Raw genomic sequence first — 16,871 nt, 5'->3', positions numbered from 1 at the left:
TGGAAGCACTCTCTTAAGTGAATCAGCTTATTTGACTCTGTTTGAAGTGAAAGGAGAGATGCATGGCCTGACGTGTTTGCAAAACAAGCGAGAAGAAGACCAACAAAGAATCAAACCAACAAACAAGCACCAAAATGGTATGGTTGGCTGACATATACAAAGGGAACCATGATTATTCAAAAGAAAATACTCAAGGTGAGGTCAAGGGTCATTCAGAACGCATCGACCCAGTATCGTGGCTTGCATGTACTCAGCACACTTGTATTCGGAAATCAGAAGCGTGCATTCATATTCGTAAATTTTGATTCATAAGAGCATATCGTGACCTAACACTAATGCCGATTTGGAATCAAATGGATTCCTAGTCCGTGATGTAGACTTGTATGTCTTCCAACAGGATGAAGGAATGCCATATTCTAGGCTACGTAGAGAAGAAATGTAAGAAGCCTATAACAAAGGCAAGTAGCTCTGCCAAAGTGTACTAAGTGCAAAAGAGACCGACAGCAAAGTGCACATTGGGGTTGGTTTCATTTCTTGGAATTTCAGCCCCCATGAATCCAATGGATCCATGTCCTGAGAGTGTGGGTGTTTCAGCAGAAATCAGGCGACGCATATGTATTCCGGGTGTACGGATATTATAGGAACATAAGTCTCCTTTAGTGGGTCCCTGTGTACTGTGAACTGTTAGAAAGTTTAAAGACGTGTGAAACCATCAACTGAAAAGGGACACACTTCCCTCCATTGGTACGGTGCATAGAGCTCTGAACCAAAGGAAAGAGGGAAGAAGAAAGGCCCATGGGACGCTAGTGGGTAGAATCACATTTACCTTAGGAACCTCTCGTCGGATGCAGCCCCTCCCCCAACACTGACAAGATGCAGCAGCCATTGGGGATGGCAGTTAGCGGTTGGATTCCAGGTGGAATGTTGGTGTTTACCGTGAGGCTTGTTGTGGCTGTTGGATCCTAGGTAACCGGGCAGAGTTCTGTGGGTGGATCAGTGTGATGGAGGGGCTGCCGCCCTCTGTGGAGCTTGGCTTAGGTGTTTGGTCCGGGAAGCTGTGTAAGTTCGAGATACTGCTGCTGCCCAAAGACCTGAGGTCACAGGTCAGTTTCCAGAACCTGAAAGGGCAGACAGTGGAAGATCTGCCTGTCATCAGCTTACTGGTCAGGCTCCGAGGTACTTTCAGACTTGCCCAGTCCTGGTGAAGTCGACTTTAGGGGAGACACGAAGAGAAGCTGGCCGATAAGCTGGCTGCACGGATTGAGGAGAGATGCGAACACATGGATGAGAGATGTTCTGCTACAATGGAGAATACTGGCGTGGAGACAGCTGTAGAGGATACCAGGCTCAAAAGACATTCATGAGACCTATTGAAACTCACTGATACAGGCAGAAACATACGGAGTGCCAACGTGGACTTGAGGAAGTTCCTCAATTCTCTTCTCCAATAACGGGTCCAAGGTCCCTGACGTCTGAAGGAGAAGAAATGGCAGAGATGATCAAAACGCTCCTGTTCTTGGAAGAGGTCGTGAGAATCCACACGTCCCAAGGGGCATTCCCAAGCCATTCAGACCAAAATTCAACAAGCCCAGGTAAGCCTTTTCCCAGGTTTGGGCCTAGCTAGTGAGCACTTGCCCTTGCCTCCCCTCCACTCAGGCATCCATTTTGAAGGATCAGTACCTGAGCTGCAATGAAGCCATTACGAGAAGAGCAAGCCCCTCGTAGAATCAGAGTTCCTCCAGCTTCACTCTCTGTGAACAACAGTGAACACCTTAAAGGTCAAATAGTCTCGGCTGAAATAGATAAAATTGAATACTTAGCTCACACCTAGAAACGATGTCCTTCCGCTAGATTCAGCAAATGTTGTGTTTATGTCTTCCCTGGGGTGAAGGGAGTGTGGTAAGTGAGGGGAATCTTTGACTGAACATGAATCTGTATTAGGCTTCAGTTTTTCAAGACAGTGAAGGTAAATAGTACAAGTCAGAAAGTGAACTGAACTGTAAAAGTCGCCAATGACATTAAAGACACAGCTTATGTGGATCGTCTTTCACTTGAGTCAAGCCCCCGGGGGCACTATATCATGGGGGTGCAGACTTGGTTGCGTTAAATGGCTTTAAACTACAGGATCGGATGATTAAGCGTTCTCAACACTGATAGAAAAACACCTGGTTCTCAATAGACTAGCATAACTGCAGCAGGATTCTCCTAGCTAGAATGCCTCTAGGTGCTTTTGGATTCAAACCTAAATGTATATATTTGGTTTGTTTCCTCTTGTATTTTCCTAGAGAGGGATGTTACCCCTTGAAATGCCAACATTGGCCAGTAGGTGTCATTGGGATACAGGGCACCACATGCACAAGTGTATCCAAGGTTGGGGGTTATTCCATGTTTCCAAAAGTTATTTCATGGTTCCTGTTGGTTTCGGAGGCTTCAACCTTAAAGAGCTGACATGACCCCTTGAACAGTTTGGACTGCTAGTTTGCATTCTATCTGTCTAGCTTTTCCGTAGAGCTGACACAATGTTACCAAAATTGACAAGTCTGGCTTCTAGGTCGATTGAGTGTGTTTCAAAAAATAACTCCATTTTCGTATAACTCCCAAAACATGTAAATGAGTTCTGTTAAACTTCTTAAAGACTGCAAATGGGATATCAACACAATGTCAAAATAGTTGTCTTCGGACAATCCCTCCCACCACGGCTGTATAGAAACCAAGAGCTAAGCAAATATCACATTTCTGTGAAATGTATCTGGATAGTGTTGATTCATCGATGCCCAGTTGGCAGAGAAGAAGTGCAACCTGCACTCACTCGCTCCCATGTACAGAGCAATGGAAACATCCACTCACCCAGCCCTTAGCATAGGACACTGGCCGAAGAGAGGTCTGTTACTCCCAAAGACAGGATGAGGCCTCAGGACACCTGGAAGCAGGAGAATGCAAAGCAGGGAATGGAAACCAGTGCAGGTTCGGACCCCTGGTGATGGAGCAACAAGGGTGAAACTCTGTTTAACTTGGACGCACACTCTCAAGCGGACAGGAGACATGGGTTTGAAGGTGATGTGCTGAGATTTACAAGAGTGCACAGCAGATGCTTGGCTGAGAGAACTCAAAGAAACCAGCGCAAAATATCCCCACAGTTAATTCTGAGACCAAGATCCCAGCTGCCAAATTTGAGGTAGCAGAGGCAATGGTCATTGAGGCATAGAGCTACGGATGATGGCACACGCTGAGTCTCAGGGATCTGGAGTGCGTTGTGGGATGTGGTGGGTCGAATCAAGAGAGCAAACCAAACTGTGTACCAATAATAAATCAACCACACTAGTCGCGCGGTTGCGATTACCGATATGTCCCATGGCCACACCCAGTACATCTGCAGGACCAGGGACCAATTGGGAATTTTGCCAATAGAGCACGTGTGGGGCTGAATCAGAGATATCGTGCATCTGGTCTGAGGGATCCAGGGGGCCTTGAATTTGAAATCAGAATGAAAAGCCTTAGGATATGCTACATTCATAACCTGGGCTGGGATTATGGTTTGGTTTGAGTCACAGGATGCGCAACAACTCTGTGGTTGCCTTCGTGCACCCGTGCCACAAGGATGAGAGGACAAGGGAGAGTGGTCCAAGTCCACAGCGTGAGAAGAGGAAGCATTCCCTTCAGCACTATCTCCCAAAAGCGGATGCTACATTTTGGATGGCACCGGCACGGTACGGCGCCTAGGACAACAAGGAAGGTCTGCGGGATCATTCCAGCAGTCCCTGATATGTGACATCAATAGATATGCTTCCACTGCTGTTTCTGTAGACAGAGAAGCTCTGGAAAGAACTCATTTCATTGGGACATTCCCGTGGCAATAAAAAGCAGAAGAGCACTCTCAGTTTGCTGTTTTGGAAACACTCCAAAATGACATAGAGAAGAATGCAGAGCTGAGAACTTTTAGAAGCTTCATTTCCACAAGAGGAAGTGTCCTGTGCACTTTCAGAAGTGTGAGATAAGTATAATCAAAATGAAGTTATGCTAATCGAAGTAGAATGGGTTGTTCATCACAACTAATGCAACACCAGCAATTGGAGATATACCAAACAACACACACAGGTACAGGTTATGGCATCAATGCCTAGGAGAAATTGTCCTCACAGAAATCCCATGGAATTGCGTAGAGACAAGAGTCTAAAATTTTCAATTAACAAAGCCCTAGAAGTCTACATTAGATACCTGATATTACCTGACCAGTAGAGATGAAGAAGAACAGTAAAAGAAACAGGAAGTACCATTTTCAGTTCCAAAGATATTGAAGGCGCAAAAGATAAGCTTTCAAACAACTAGTCTGCAAAACGCTATCCAGAACAAGTGTTGAAAATGAAGGTCAGGAAAACACTGAAGAACACCAGTGTCTCAGAATCACAAAAGGCAGAATACCAGAAAAGGGGAAGAGAAAGTCTCAACACGAGCCAAAAATATCAGGAAACTCAATGGTTGTGATAATATCAGGGCTAAAATTCAGTCCTTAGCAGACTAGATAATGCAGAGGGACGCGTGAATGACTGTGAAGACAGGGGAAGAGAAAAACCTCGGTCAGAAGCAGACATAGGAAAGCAAGTGCAAACAAATGAAAACATTGCAGTTGAACCCTGGGTTAAGACAGGGCATGAAAGAATAGAAATCATGAGTCCCAGATGGAAAAGCAAGAGATAAAGAAACAAAAAGTGTCTGAAAATTTATCTGTAGAAAAATCAGACTGAAACTTGCTGAAAGCCAAGAAAGAATCATCTATGCGAATTCAGGAATTACACAGCATCCGAAGGAGGTGGAATCCCAATAGACCTACCAGCAGCTGTATGATTCAAATCAACAAAGTTCACGAATATCCGAGTGATTTAAAATGCACCTGGAGGAAACAACATAGTCACAAGGAAACCTCCAGAGGGGTTTCAGCTGATATCTCGGCAGCAATATTGCAGGACAGGGAGGAGTGCCAGGACACAGACCATATCCTGAATGGCCAAATGCTGCCACCTAGGGTAGCCTATGCCACATGAACACCATTTCAAATAACGGCAGAGCTAGAGAATTCTACAGACCGGCAAATCTTAAAAGAATTCAGCAGTTCAAAAGTTTTTCTAAAAGAAAGGTTGAGAAAACTCCCCTGAATAGAAAAGCAGCAAGATGGAATGGAAAGAAGAAACCATTATTGGAAATGCAAGAAGAGCATGTGTGGCAGAGAAGAAAGAAGAAGAACTTAAGGAGGACATCAAAACCCTAAAGATGGGAGAGGGAAGCAGGAAATCATAGGTGATTGGAAGCACTCTCTTAAGTGAATCAGCTTATTTGACTCTGTTTGAAGCGAAAGGAGAGATGCATGGCCTGACGTGTTTGCAAAACAAGCGAGAAGAAGACCAACAAAGAATCAAACCAACAAACAAGCACCAAAATGGTATGGTTGGCTGACATATACAAAGGGAACCATGATTATTCAAAAGAAAATACTCAAGGTGAGGTCAAGGGTCATTCAGAACGCATCGACCCAGTATCGTGGCTTGCATGTACTCAGCACACTTGTATTCGGAAATCAGAAGCGTGCATTCATATTCGTAAATTTTGATTCATAAGAGCATATCGTGACCTAACACTAATGCCGATTTGGAATCAAATGGATTCCTAGTCCGTGATGTAGACTTGTATGTCTTCCAACAGGATGAAGGAATGCCATATTCTAGGCTACGTAGAGAAGAAATGTAAGAAGCCTATAACAAAGGCAAGTAGCTCTGCCAAAGTGTACTAAGTGCAAAAGAGACCGACAGCAAAGTGCACATTGGGGTTGGTTTCATTTCTTGGAATTTCAGCCCCCATGAATCCAATGGATCCATGTCCTGAGAGTGTGGGTGTTTCAGCAGAAATCAGGCGACGCATATGTATTCCGGGTGTACGGATATTATAGGAACATAAGTCTCCTTTAGTGGGTCCCTGTGTACTGTGAACTGTTAGAAAGTTTAAAGACGTGTGAAACCATCAACTGAAAAGGGACACACTTCCCTCCATTGGTACGGTGCATAGAGCTCTGAACCAAAGGAAAGAGGGAAGAAGAAAGGCCCATGGGACGCTAGTGGGTAGAATCACATTTACCTTAGGAACCTCTCGTCGGATGCAGCCCCTCCCCCAACACTGACAAGATGCAGCAGCCATTGGGGATGGCAGTTAGCGGTTGGATTCCAGGTGGAATGTTGGTGTTTACCGCGAGGCTTGTTGTGGCTGTTGGATCCTAGGTAACCGGGCAGAGTTCTGTGGGTGGATCAGTGTGATGGAGGGGCTGCCGCCCTCTGTGGAGCTTGGCTTAGGTGTTTGGTCCGGGAAGCTGTGTAAGTTCGAGATACTGCTGCTGCCCAAAGACCTGAGGTCACAGGTCAGTTTCCAGAACCTGAAAGGGCAGACAGTGGAAGATCTGCCTGTCATCAGCTTACTGGTCAGGCTCCGAGGTACTTTCAGACTTGCCCAGTCCTGGTGAAGTCGACTTTAGGGGAGACACGAAGAGAAGCTGGCCGATAAGCTGGCTGCACGGATTGAGGAGAGATGCGAACACATGGATGAGAGATGTTCTGCTACAATGGAGAATACTGGCGTGGAGACAGCTGTAGAGGATACCAGGCTCAAAAGACATTCATGAGACATATTGAAACTCACTGATACAGGCAGAAACATACGGAGTGCCAACGTGGACTTGAGGAAGTTCCTCAATTCTCTTCTCCAATAACGGGTCCAAGGTCCCTGAAGTCTGAAGGAGAAGAATTGGCAGAGATGTTCAAAACGCTCCTGTTCTTGGAAGAGGTCGTGAGAATCCACACGTCCCAAGGGGCATTCCCAAGCCATTCAGACCAAAATTCAACAAGCCCAGGTAAGCCTTTTCCCAGGTTTGGGCCTAGCTAGTGAGCACTTGCCCTTGCCTCCCCTCCACTCAGGCATCCATTTTGAAGGATCAGTACCTGAGCTGCAATGAAGCCATTACGAGAAGAGCAAGCCCCTCCTAGATTCAGAGTTCCACCAGCTTCACTCTCTGTGAACAACAGTGAAAACCTTAAAGGTCAAATAGTCTCGGCTGAAATAGATAAAATTGAATACTTAGCTCACACCTAGAAATGATGTCCTTCCGCTAGATTCAGCAAATGTTGTGTTTCTGTCTTCCCTGGGGTGAAGGGAGTGTGGTAAGTGAGGGGAATCTTTGACTGAACATGAATCTGTATTAGGCTTCAGTTTTTCAAGACAGTGAAGGTAAATAGTACAAGTCAGAAAGTGAACTGAACTGTAAAAGTCGCCAATGACATTAAAGACACAGCTTATGTGGATCGTCTTTCACTTGAGTCAAGCCCCCGGGGGCACTATATCATGGGGGTGCAGACTTGGTTGCGTTAAATGGCTTTAAACTACAGGATCGGATGATTAAGCGTTCTCAACACTGATAGAAAAACACCTGGTTCTCAATAGACTAGCATAACTGCAGCAGGATTCTCCTAGCTAGAATGCCTCTAGGTGCTTTTGGATTCAAACCTAAATGTATATATTTGGTTGGTTTCCTCTTGTATTTTCCTAGAGAGGGATGTTACCCCTTGAAATGCCAACATTGGCCAGTAGGTGTCATTGGGATACAGGGCACCACATGCACAAGTGTATCCAAGGTTGGGGGTTATTCCATGTTTCCAAAAGTTATTTCATGGTTCCTGTTGGTTTCGGAGGCTTCAACCTTAAAGAGCTGACATGACCCCTTGAACAGTTTGGACTGCTAGTTTGCATTCTATCTGTCTAGCTTTTCCGTCGAGCTGACACAATGTTACCAAAATTGACAAGTCTGGCTTCTAGGTCGATTGAGTGTGTTTCAAAAAATAACTCCATTTTCGTATAACTCCCAAAACATGTAAATGAGTTCTGTTAAACTTCTTAAAGACTGCAAATGGGATATCAACACAATGTCAAAATAGTTGTCTTCGGACAATCCCTCCCACCACGGCTGTATAGAAACCAAGAGCTAAGCAAATATCATATTTCTGTGAAATGTATCTGGATAGTGTTGATTCATCGATGCCCAGTTGGCAGAGAAGAAGTGCAACATGCACTCACTCGCTCCCATGTACAGAGCAATGGAAACATCCACTCACCCAGCCCTTAGCATAGGACACTGGCCGAAGAGAGGTCTGTTACTCCCAAAGACAGGATGAGGCCTCAGGACACCTGGAAGCAGGAGAATGCAAAGCAGGGAATGGAAACCAGTGCAGGTTCGGACCCCTGGTGATTGGAGCAACAAGGGTGAAACTCAGTTTAACTTGGACGCACACTCTCAAGCGGACAGGAGACATGGGTTTGAAGGTGATGTGCTGAGATTTACAAGAGTGCACAGCAGATGCTTGGCTGAGAGAACTCAAAGAAACCAGCGCAAAATATCCCCACAGTTAATTCTGAGACCAAGATCCCAGCTGCCAAATTTGAGGTAGCAGAGGCAACGGTCAGTGAGGCATAGAGCTACGGATGATGGCACACGCTGAGTCTCAGGGATCTGGAGTGCGTTGTGGGATGTGGTGGGCCGAATCAAGAGAGCAAACCGAACTGTGTACCAATAATAAATCAACCACACTGGTCGCGCGGTTGCGATTACCGATATGTCCCATGGCCACGACCCAGTACATCTGCAGGACCAGGGACCAATTGGGAATTTTGCCAATAGAGCACGTGTGGGGCTGAATCAGAGATATCGTGCATCTGGTCTGAGGGATCCAGGGGGCCTTGAATTTGAAATCAGAATGAAAAGCCCTTAGGATATGCTACATTCATAACCTGGGCTGGGGATTATGGTTTGGTTTGAGTCACAGGATGCGCAACAACTCTGTGGTTGCCTTCGTGCACCCGTGCCACAAGGATGAGAGGACAAGGGAGAGTGGTCCAAGTCCACAGCGTGAGAAGAGGAAGCATTCCCTTCAGCACTATCTCCCAAAAAGCGGATGCTACATTTTGGATGGCACCGGCACGGTACGGCACCTAGGACAACAAGGAAGGTCTGCGGGATCATTCCAGCAGGCCCTGATATGTGACATCCATAGATATGCTTCCACTGCTGTTTCTGTAGACAGAGAAGTTCTGGAAAGAACTCATTTCATTGGGACATTCCCGTTGGCAATAAAAAGCAGAAGAGCACTCTCAGTTTGCTGTTTTGGAAACACTCCAAAATGACATAGAGAAGAATGCAGAGCTGAGATCTTTTAGAAGCTTCATTTCCACAAGAGGAAGTGTCCTGTTCACTTTCAGAAGTGTGAGATAAGTATAATCAAAATGAAGTTATGCTAATCGAAGTAGAATGGGTTGTTCATCACAAATAATGGCAACACCAGCAATTGGAGATATACCAAACAACACACACAGGTACAGGTTATGCATCCAATGCCTAGGAGAAATTGTCCTCACAGAAATCCCATGGAATTGCGTAGAGACAAGAGTCTACAATTTTCAATTACAAAGCCTAGAAGTCTACATTAGTTACCTGATATTACCTGACAGTAGAGATGAAGAAGAACAGTAAAAGAAACAGGAAGTACCATTTTCAGTTCCAAAGATATTGAAGGCGCAAATAGATAAGCTTTCAAACAACTAGTCTGCAAAACGCTATCCAGAACAAGTGTTGAAAATGAAGGTCAGGAAAACACTGAAGAACACCAGTGTCTCAGAATCACAAAAGGCAGAATACCAGAAAAGTGGAAGAGAAAGTCTCAACACGAGCCAAAATTATCAGGAAACTCAATTGTTGTGATAATATCAGGGCTAAAAATTCAGTCCTTAGCAGACTAGATAATGCAGAGGGACGCGTGAATGACTGTGAAGACAGGGGAAGAGAAAAACCTCGGTCAGAGCAGACATAGGAAAGCAAGTGCAAACAAATGAAAACATTGCAGTTGAACCCTGGGTTAAGACAGGGCATGAAAGAATAGAAATCATGAGTCCCAGATGGAAAAGCAAGAGATAAAGAAACAAAAAGTGTCTGAAAATTTATCTGTAGAAAAATCAGACTGAAACTTGCTGAAAGCCAAGAAAGAATCATCTATGCGAATTCAGGAATTACACAGCATCCGAGGAGGGTGGAATCCCAATAGACCTACCAGCAGCTGTATGATTCAAATCAACAAAGTTCACGAATATCCGAGTGATTTAAAAATGCACCTGGAGGAAACAACATAGTCACAAGGAAACCTCCAGAGGGGTTTCAGCTGATATCTCGGCAGCAATATTGCAGGACAGGGAGGAGTGCCAGGACACAGACCATATCCTGAATGGCCAAATGCTGCCACCTAGGGTAGCCTATGCCACATGAACACCATTTCAAATAACGGCAGAGCTAGAGAATTCTACAGACCGGCAAATCTTAAAAGAATTCAGCAGTTCAAAAGTTTTTCTAAAAGAAAGGTTGAGAAAACTCCCCTGAATAGAAAAGCAGCAAGATGGAATGGAAAGAAGAAACCATTATTGGAATGCAAGAAGAGCATGTGTGGCAGAGAAGAAAGAAGAAGAACTTAAGGAGGACATCAAAACCCTAAAGATGGGAGAGGGAAGCAGGAAATCATAGGTGATTGGAAGCACTCTCTTAAGTGAATCAGCTTATTTGACTCTGTTTGAAGCGAAAGGAGAGATGCATGGCCTGACGTGTTTGCAAAACAAAGCGAGAAGAAGACCAACAAAGAATCAAACCAACAAACAAGCACCAAAATGGTATGGTTGGCTGACATATACAAAGGGAACCATGATTATTCAAAAGAAAATACTCAAGGTGAGGTCAAGGGTCATTCAGAACGCATCGACCCAGTATCGTGGCTTGCATGTACTCAGCACACTTGTATTCGGAAATCAGAAGCGTGCATTCATATTCGTAAATTTTGATTCATAAGAGCATATCGTGACCTAACAGTAATGCCGATTTGGAATCAAATGGATTCCTAGTCCGTGATGTAGACTTGTATGTCTTCCAACAGGATGAAGGAATGCCATATTCTAGGCTACGTAGAGAAGAAATGTAAGAAGCCTATAACAAAGGCAAGTAGCTCTGCCAAAGTGTACTAAGTGCAAAAGAGACCGACAGCAAAGTGCACATTGGGGTTGGTTTCATTTCTTGGAATTTCAGCCCCCATGAATCCAATGGATCCATGTCCTGAGAGTGTGGGTGTTTCAGCAGATATCAGGCGACGCATATGTATTCCGGGTGTACGGATATTATAGGAACATAAGTCTCCTTTAGTGGGTCCCTGTGTACTGTGAACTGTTAGAAAGTTTAAAGACGTGTGAAACCATCAACTGAAAAGGGACACACTTCCCTCCATTGGTACGGTGCATAGAGCTCTGAACCAAAGGAAAGAGGGAAGAAGAAAGGCCCATGGGACGCTAGTGGGTAGAATCACATTTACCTTAGGAACCTCTCGTCGGATGCAGCCCCTCCCCCAACACTGACAAGATGCAGCAGCCATTGGGGATGGCAGTTAGCGGTTGGATTCCAGGTGGAATGTTGGTGTGTACCGCGAGGCTTGTTGTGGCTGTTGGATCCTAGGTAACCGGGCAGAGTTCTGTGGGTGGATCAGTGTGATGGAGGGGCTGCCGCCCTCTGTGGAGCTTGGCTTAGGTGTTTGGTCCGGGAAGCTGTGTAAGTTCGAGATACTGCTGCTGCCCAAAGACCTGAGGTCACAGGTCAGTTTCCAGAACCTGAAAGGGCAGACAGTGGAAGATCTGCCTATCATCAGCTTACTGGTCAGGCTCCGAGGTACTTTCAGACTTGCCCAGTCCTGGTGAAGTCGACTTTAGGGGAGACACGAAGAGAAGCTGGCCGAAAAGCTGGCTGCACGGATTGAGGAGAGATGCGAACACATGGATGAGAGATGTTCTGCTACAATGGAGAATACTGGCGTGGAGACAGCTGTAGAGGATACCAGGCTCAAAAGACATTCATGAGACCTATTGAAACTCACTGATACAGGCAGAAACATACGGAGTGCCAACGTGGACTTGAGGAAGTTCCTCAATTCTCTTCTCCAATAACGGGTCCAAGGTCCCTGACGTCTGAAGGAGAAGAAATGGCAGAGATGATCAAAACGCTCCTGTTCTTGGAAGAGGTCGTGAGAATCCACACGTCCCAAGGGGCATTCCCAAGCCATTCAGACCAAAATTCAACAAGCCCAGGTAAGCCTTTTCCCAGGTTTGGGCCTAGCTTGTGAGCACTTGCCCTTGCCTCCCCTCCACTCAGGCATCCATTTTGAAGGATCAGTACCTGAGCTGCAATGAAGCCATTACGAGAAGAGCAAGCCCCTCGTAGAATCAGAGTTCCTCCAGCTTCACTCTCTGTGAACAACAGTGAACACCTTAAAGGTCAAATAGTCTCGGCTGAAATAGATAAAATTGAATACTTAGCTCACACCTAGAAACGATGTCCTTCCGCTAGATTCAGCAAATGTTGTGTTTATGTCTTCCCTGGGGTGAAGGGAGTGTGGTAAGGGAGGGGAATCTTTGACTGAACATGAATCTGTATTAGGCTTCAGTTTTTCAAGACAGTGAAGGTAAATAGTACAAGTCAGAAAGTGAACTGAACTGTAAAAGTCGCCAATGACATTAAAGACACAGCTTATGTGGATCGTCTTTCACTTGAGTCAAGCCCCCGGGGGCACTATATCATGGGGGTGCAGACTTGGTTGCGTTAAATGGCTTTAAACTACAGGATCGGATGATTAAGCGTTCTCAACACTGATAGAAAAACACCTGGTTCTCAATAGACTAGCATAACTGCAGCAGGATTCTCCTAGCTAGAATGCCTCTAGGTGCTTTTGGATTCAAACCTAAATGTATATATTTGGTTGGTTTCCTCTTGTATTTTCCTAGAGAGGGATGTTACCCCTTGAAATGCCAACATTGGCCAGTAGGTGTCATTGGGATACAGGGCACCACATGCACAAGTGTATCCAAGGTTGGGGGTTATTCCATGTTTCCAAAAGTTATTTCATGGTTCCTGTTGGTTTCGGAGGCTTCAACCTTAAAGAGCTGACATGACCCCTTGAACAGTTTGGACTGCTAGTTTGCATTCTATCTGTCTAGCTTTTCCGTAGAGCTGACACAATGTTACCAAAATTGACAAGTCTGGCTTCTAGGTCGATTGAGTGTGTTTCAAAAAATAACTCCATTTTCGTATAACTCCCAAAACATGTAAATGAGTTCTGTTAAACTTCTTAAAGACTGCAAATGGGATATCAACACAATGTCAAAATAGTTGTCTCCGGACAATCCCTCCCACCACGGCTGTATAGAAACCAAGAGCTAAGCAAATATCACATTTCTGTGAAATGTATCTGGATAGTGTTGATTCATCGATGCCCAGTTGGCAGAGAAGAAGTGCAACCTGCACTCACTCGCTCCCATGTACAGAGCAATGGAAACATCCACTCACCCAGCCCTTAGCATAGGACACTGGCCGAAGAGAGGTCTGTTACTCCCAAAGACAGGATGAGGCCTCAGGACACCTGGAAGCAGGAGAATGCAAAGCAGGGAATGGAAACCAGTGCAGGTTCGGACCCCTGGTGATGGAGCAACAAGGGTGAAACTCTGTTTAACTTGGACGCACACTCTCAAGCGGACAGGAGACATGGGTTTGAAGGTGATGGGCTGAGATTTACAAGAGTGCACAGCAGATGCTTGGCTGAGAGAACTCAAAGAAACCAGCGCAAAATATCCCCACAGTTAATTCTGAGACCAAGATCCCAGCTGCCAAGTTTGAGGTAGCAGAGGCAACGGTCAGTGAGGCATAGAGATACGGATGATGGCACACGCTGAGTCTCAGGGATCTGGAGTGCGTTGTGGGATGTGGTGGGTCGAATCAAGAGAGCAAACCGAACTGTGTACCAATAATAAATCAACCACACTGGTCGCGCGGTTGCGATTACCGATATGTCCCATGGCCACACCCAGTACATCTGCAGGACCAGGGACCAATTGGGAATTTTGCCAATAGAGCACGTGTGGGGCTGAATCAGAGATATCATGCATCTGGTCTGAGGGATCCAGGGGGCCTTGAATTTGAAATCAGAATGAAAAGCATTAGGATATGCTACATTCATAACCTGGGCTGGGATTATGGTTTGGTTTGAGTCACAGGATGCGCAACAACTCTGTGGTTGCCTTCGTGCACCCGTGCCACAAGGATGAGAGGACAAGGGAGAGTGGTCCAAGTCCACAGCGTGAGAAGAGGAAGCATTCCCTTCAGCACTATCTCCCAAAAGCGGATGCTACATTTTGGATGGCACCGGCACGGTACGGCACCTAGGACAACAAGGAAGGTCTGCGGGATCATTCCAGCAGTCCCTGATATGTGATATCAATAGATATGCTTCCACTGGTGTTTCTGTAGACAGAGAAGCTCTGGAAAGAACTGATTTCATTGGGACATTCCCGTGGCAATAAAAAGCAGAAGAGCACTCTCAGTTTGCTGTTTTGGAAACACTCCAAAATAACATAGAGAAGAATGCAGAGCTGAGAACTTTTAGAAGCTTCATTTCCACAAGAGGAAGTGTCCTGTGCACTTTCAGAAGTGTGAGATAAGTATAATCAAAATGAAGTTATGCTAATCGAAGTAGAATGGGTTGTTCATCACAACTAATGCAACACCAGCAATTGGAGATATACCAAACAACACACACAGGTACAGGTTATGGCATCAATGCCTAGGAGAAATTGTCCTCACAGAAATCCCATGGAATTGCGTAGAGACAAGAGTCTAAAATTTTCAATTAACAAAGCCCTAGAAGTCTACATTAGATACCTGATATTACCTGACCAGTAGAGATGAAGAAGAACAGTAAAAGAAACAGGAAGTACCATTTTCAGTTCCAAAGATATTGAAGGCGCAAAAGATAAGCTTTCAAACAACTAGTCTGCAAAACGCTATCCAGAACAAGTGTTGAAAATGAAGGTCAGGAAAACACTGAAGAACACCAGTGTCTCAGAATCACAAAAGGCAGAATACCAGAAAAGGGGAAGAGAAAGTCTCAACACGAGCCAAAAATATCAGGAAACTCAATGGTTGTGATAATATCAGGGCTAAAATTCAGTCCTTAGCAGACTAGATAATGCAGAGGGACGCGTGAATGACTGTGAAGACAGGGGAAGAGAAAAACCTCGGTCAGAAGCAGACATAGGAAAGCAAATGCAAACAAATGAAAACATTGCAGTTGAACCCTGGGTTAAGACAGGGCATGAAGGAAAAGAAATCATGAGTCCCAGATGGAAAAGCAAGAGGTAAAGAAACAAAAAGTGTCTGAAAATTTATCTGTAGAAAAATCAGACTGAAACTTGCTGAAAGCCAAGAAAGAATCATCTATGCGAATTCAGGAATTACACAGCATCCGAAGGAGGTGGAATCCCAATAGACCTACCAGCAGCTGTATGATTCAAATCAACAAAGTTCACGAATATCCGAGTGATTTAAAATGCACCTGGAGGAAACAACATAGTCACAATGGAACCTCCAGAGGGGTTTCAGCTGATATCTCGGCAGCAATATTGCAGGACAGGGAGGAGTGCCAGGACACAGACCATATCCTGAATGGCCAAATGCTGCCACCTAGGGTAGCCTATGCCACATGAACACCATTTCAAATAACGGCAGAGCTAGAGAATTCTACAGACCGGCAAATCTTAAAAGAATTCAGCAGTTCAAAAGTTTTTCTGAAAGAAAGGTTGAGAAAACTCCCCTGAATAGAAAAGCAGCAAGATGGAATGGAAAGAAGAAACCATTATTGGAAATGCAAGAAGAGCATGTGTGGCAGAGAAGAAAGAAGAAGAACTTAAGGAGGACACCAAAACCCTAAAGATGGGAGAGGGAAGCAGGAAATCATAGGTGATTGGAAGCACTCTCTTAAGTGAATCAGCTTATTTGACTCTGTTTGAAGCGAAAGGAGAGATGCATGGCCTGACGTGTTTGCAAAACAAGCGAGAAGAAGACCAACAAAGAATCAAACCAACAAACAAGCACCAAAATGGTATGGTTGGCTGACATATACAAAGGGAACCATGACTATTCAAAAGAAAATACTCAAGGTGAGGTCAAGGGTCATTCAGAACGCATCGACCCAGTATCGTGGCTTGCATGTACTCAGCACACTTGTATTCGGAAATCAGAAGCGTGCATTCATATTCGTAAATTTTGATTCATAAGAGCATATCGTGACCTAACACTAATGCCGATTTGGAATCAAATGGATTCCTAGTCCGTGATGTAGACTTGTATGTCTTCCAACAGGATGAAGGAATGCCATATTCTAGGCTACGTAGAGAAGAAATGTAAGAAGCCTATAACAAAGGCAAGTAGCTCTGCCAAAGTGTACTAAGTGCAAAAGAGACCGACAGCAAAGTGCACATTGGGGTTGGTTTCATTTCTTGGAATTTCAGCCCCCATGAATCCAATGGATCCATGTCCTGAGAGTGTGGGTGTTTCAGCAGAAATCAGGCGACGCATATGTATTCCGGGTGTACGGATATTATAGGAACATAAGTCTCCTTTAGTGGGTCCCTGTGTACTGTGAACTGTTAGAAAGTTTAAAGACGTGTGAAACCATCAACTGAAAAGGGACACACTTCCCTCCATTGGTACGGTGCATAGAGCTCTGAACCAAAGGAAAGAGGGAAGAAGAAAGGCCCATGGGACGCTAGTGGGTAGAATCACATTTACCTTAGGAACCTCTCGTCGGATGCAGCCCCTCCCCCAACACTGACAAGATGCAGCAGCCATTGGGGATGGCAGTTAGCGGTTGGATTCCAGGTGGAATGTTGGTGTTTACCGCGAGGCTTGTTGTGGCTGTTGGATCCTAGGTAACCGG

The 16,871-nt window shown here is 45.1% G+C and overlaps 2 long non-coding RNA genes across 3 annotated transcripts; both read right to left on the bottom strand.

Annotated features, from left to right (window-relative positions):
- Nucleotides 1-1,107: 1,107 nt before the first annotated feature.
- On the bottom strand, nucleotides 1,108-1,943 carry LOC140695560 (uncharacterized). Of its 2 annotated transcripts, none has more exons than XR_012071210.1 (3): nucleotides 1,681-1,943; nucleotides 1,382-1,472; nucleotides 1,108-1,251 (listed from the first exon to the last, which is right to left on the bottom strand). It is a non-coding gene; the product is annotated as an uncharacterized lncRNA (long non-coding RNA). The 2 variants fall into 2 exon arrangements; XR_012071209.1 differs by having other exon boundaries at nucleotides 1,162-1,299.
- A 9,890-nt stretch (nucleotides 1,944-11,833) lies between these two features.
- Nucleotides 11,834-16,855, bottom strand: LOC140695559 (uncharacterized). Its single transcript, XR_012071208.1, has 3 exons — nucleotides 16,724-16,855; nucleotides 12,281-12,393; nucleotides 11,834-12,072 (listed from the first exon to the last, which is right to left on the bottom strand). It is a non-coding gene; the product is annotated as an uncharacterized lncRNA (long non-coding RNA).
- Between the last annotated feature and the right edge of the window lie 16 nt (nucleotides 16,856-16,871).

The sequence above is a fragment of the Vicugna pacos genome, unplaced genomic scaffold (assembly GCF_048564905.1).
Source record: "Vicugna pacos unplaced genomic scaffold, VicPac4 scaffold_400, whole genome shotgun sequence".
Classification (NCBI taxonomy): Eukaryota; Metazoa; Chordata; class Mammalia; order Artiodactyla; family Camelidae; genus Vicugna; species Vicugna pacos.
Note: the sequence above shows the minus strand (reverse complement) of the source record. Positions and strands in the feature narration are given on the sequence as shown.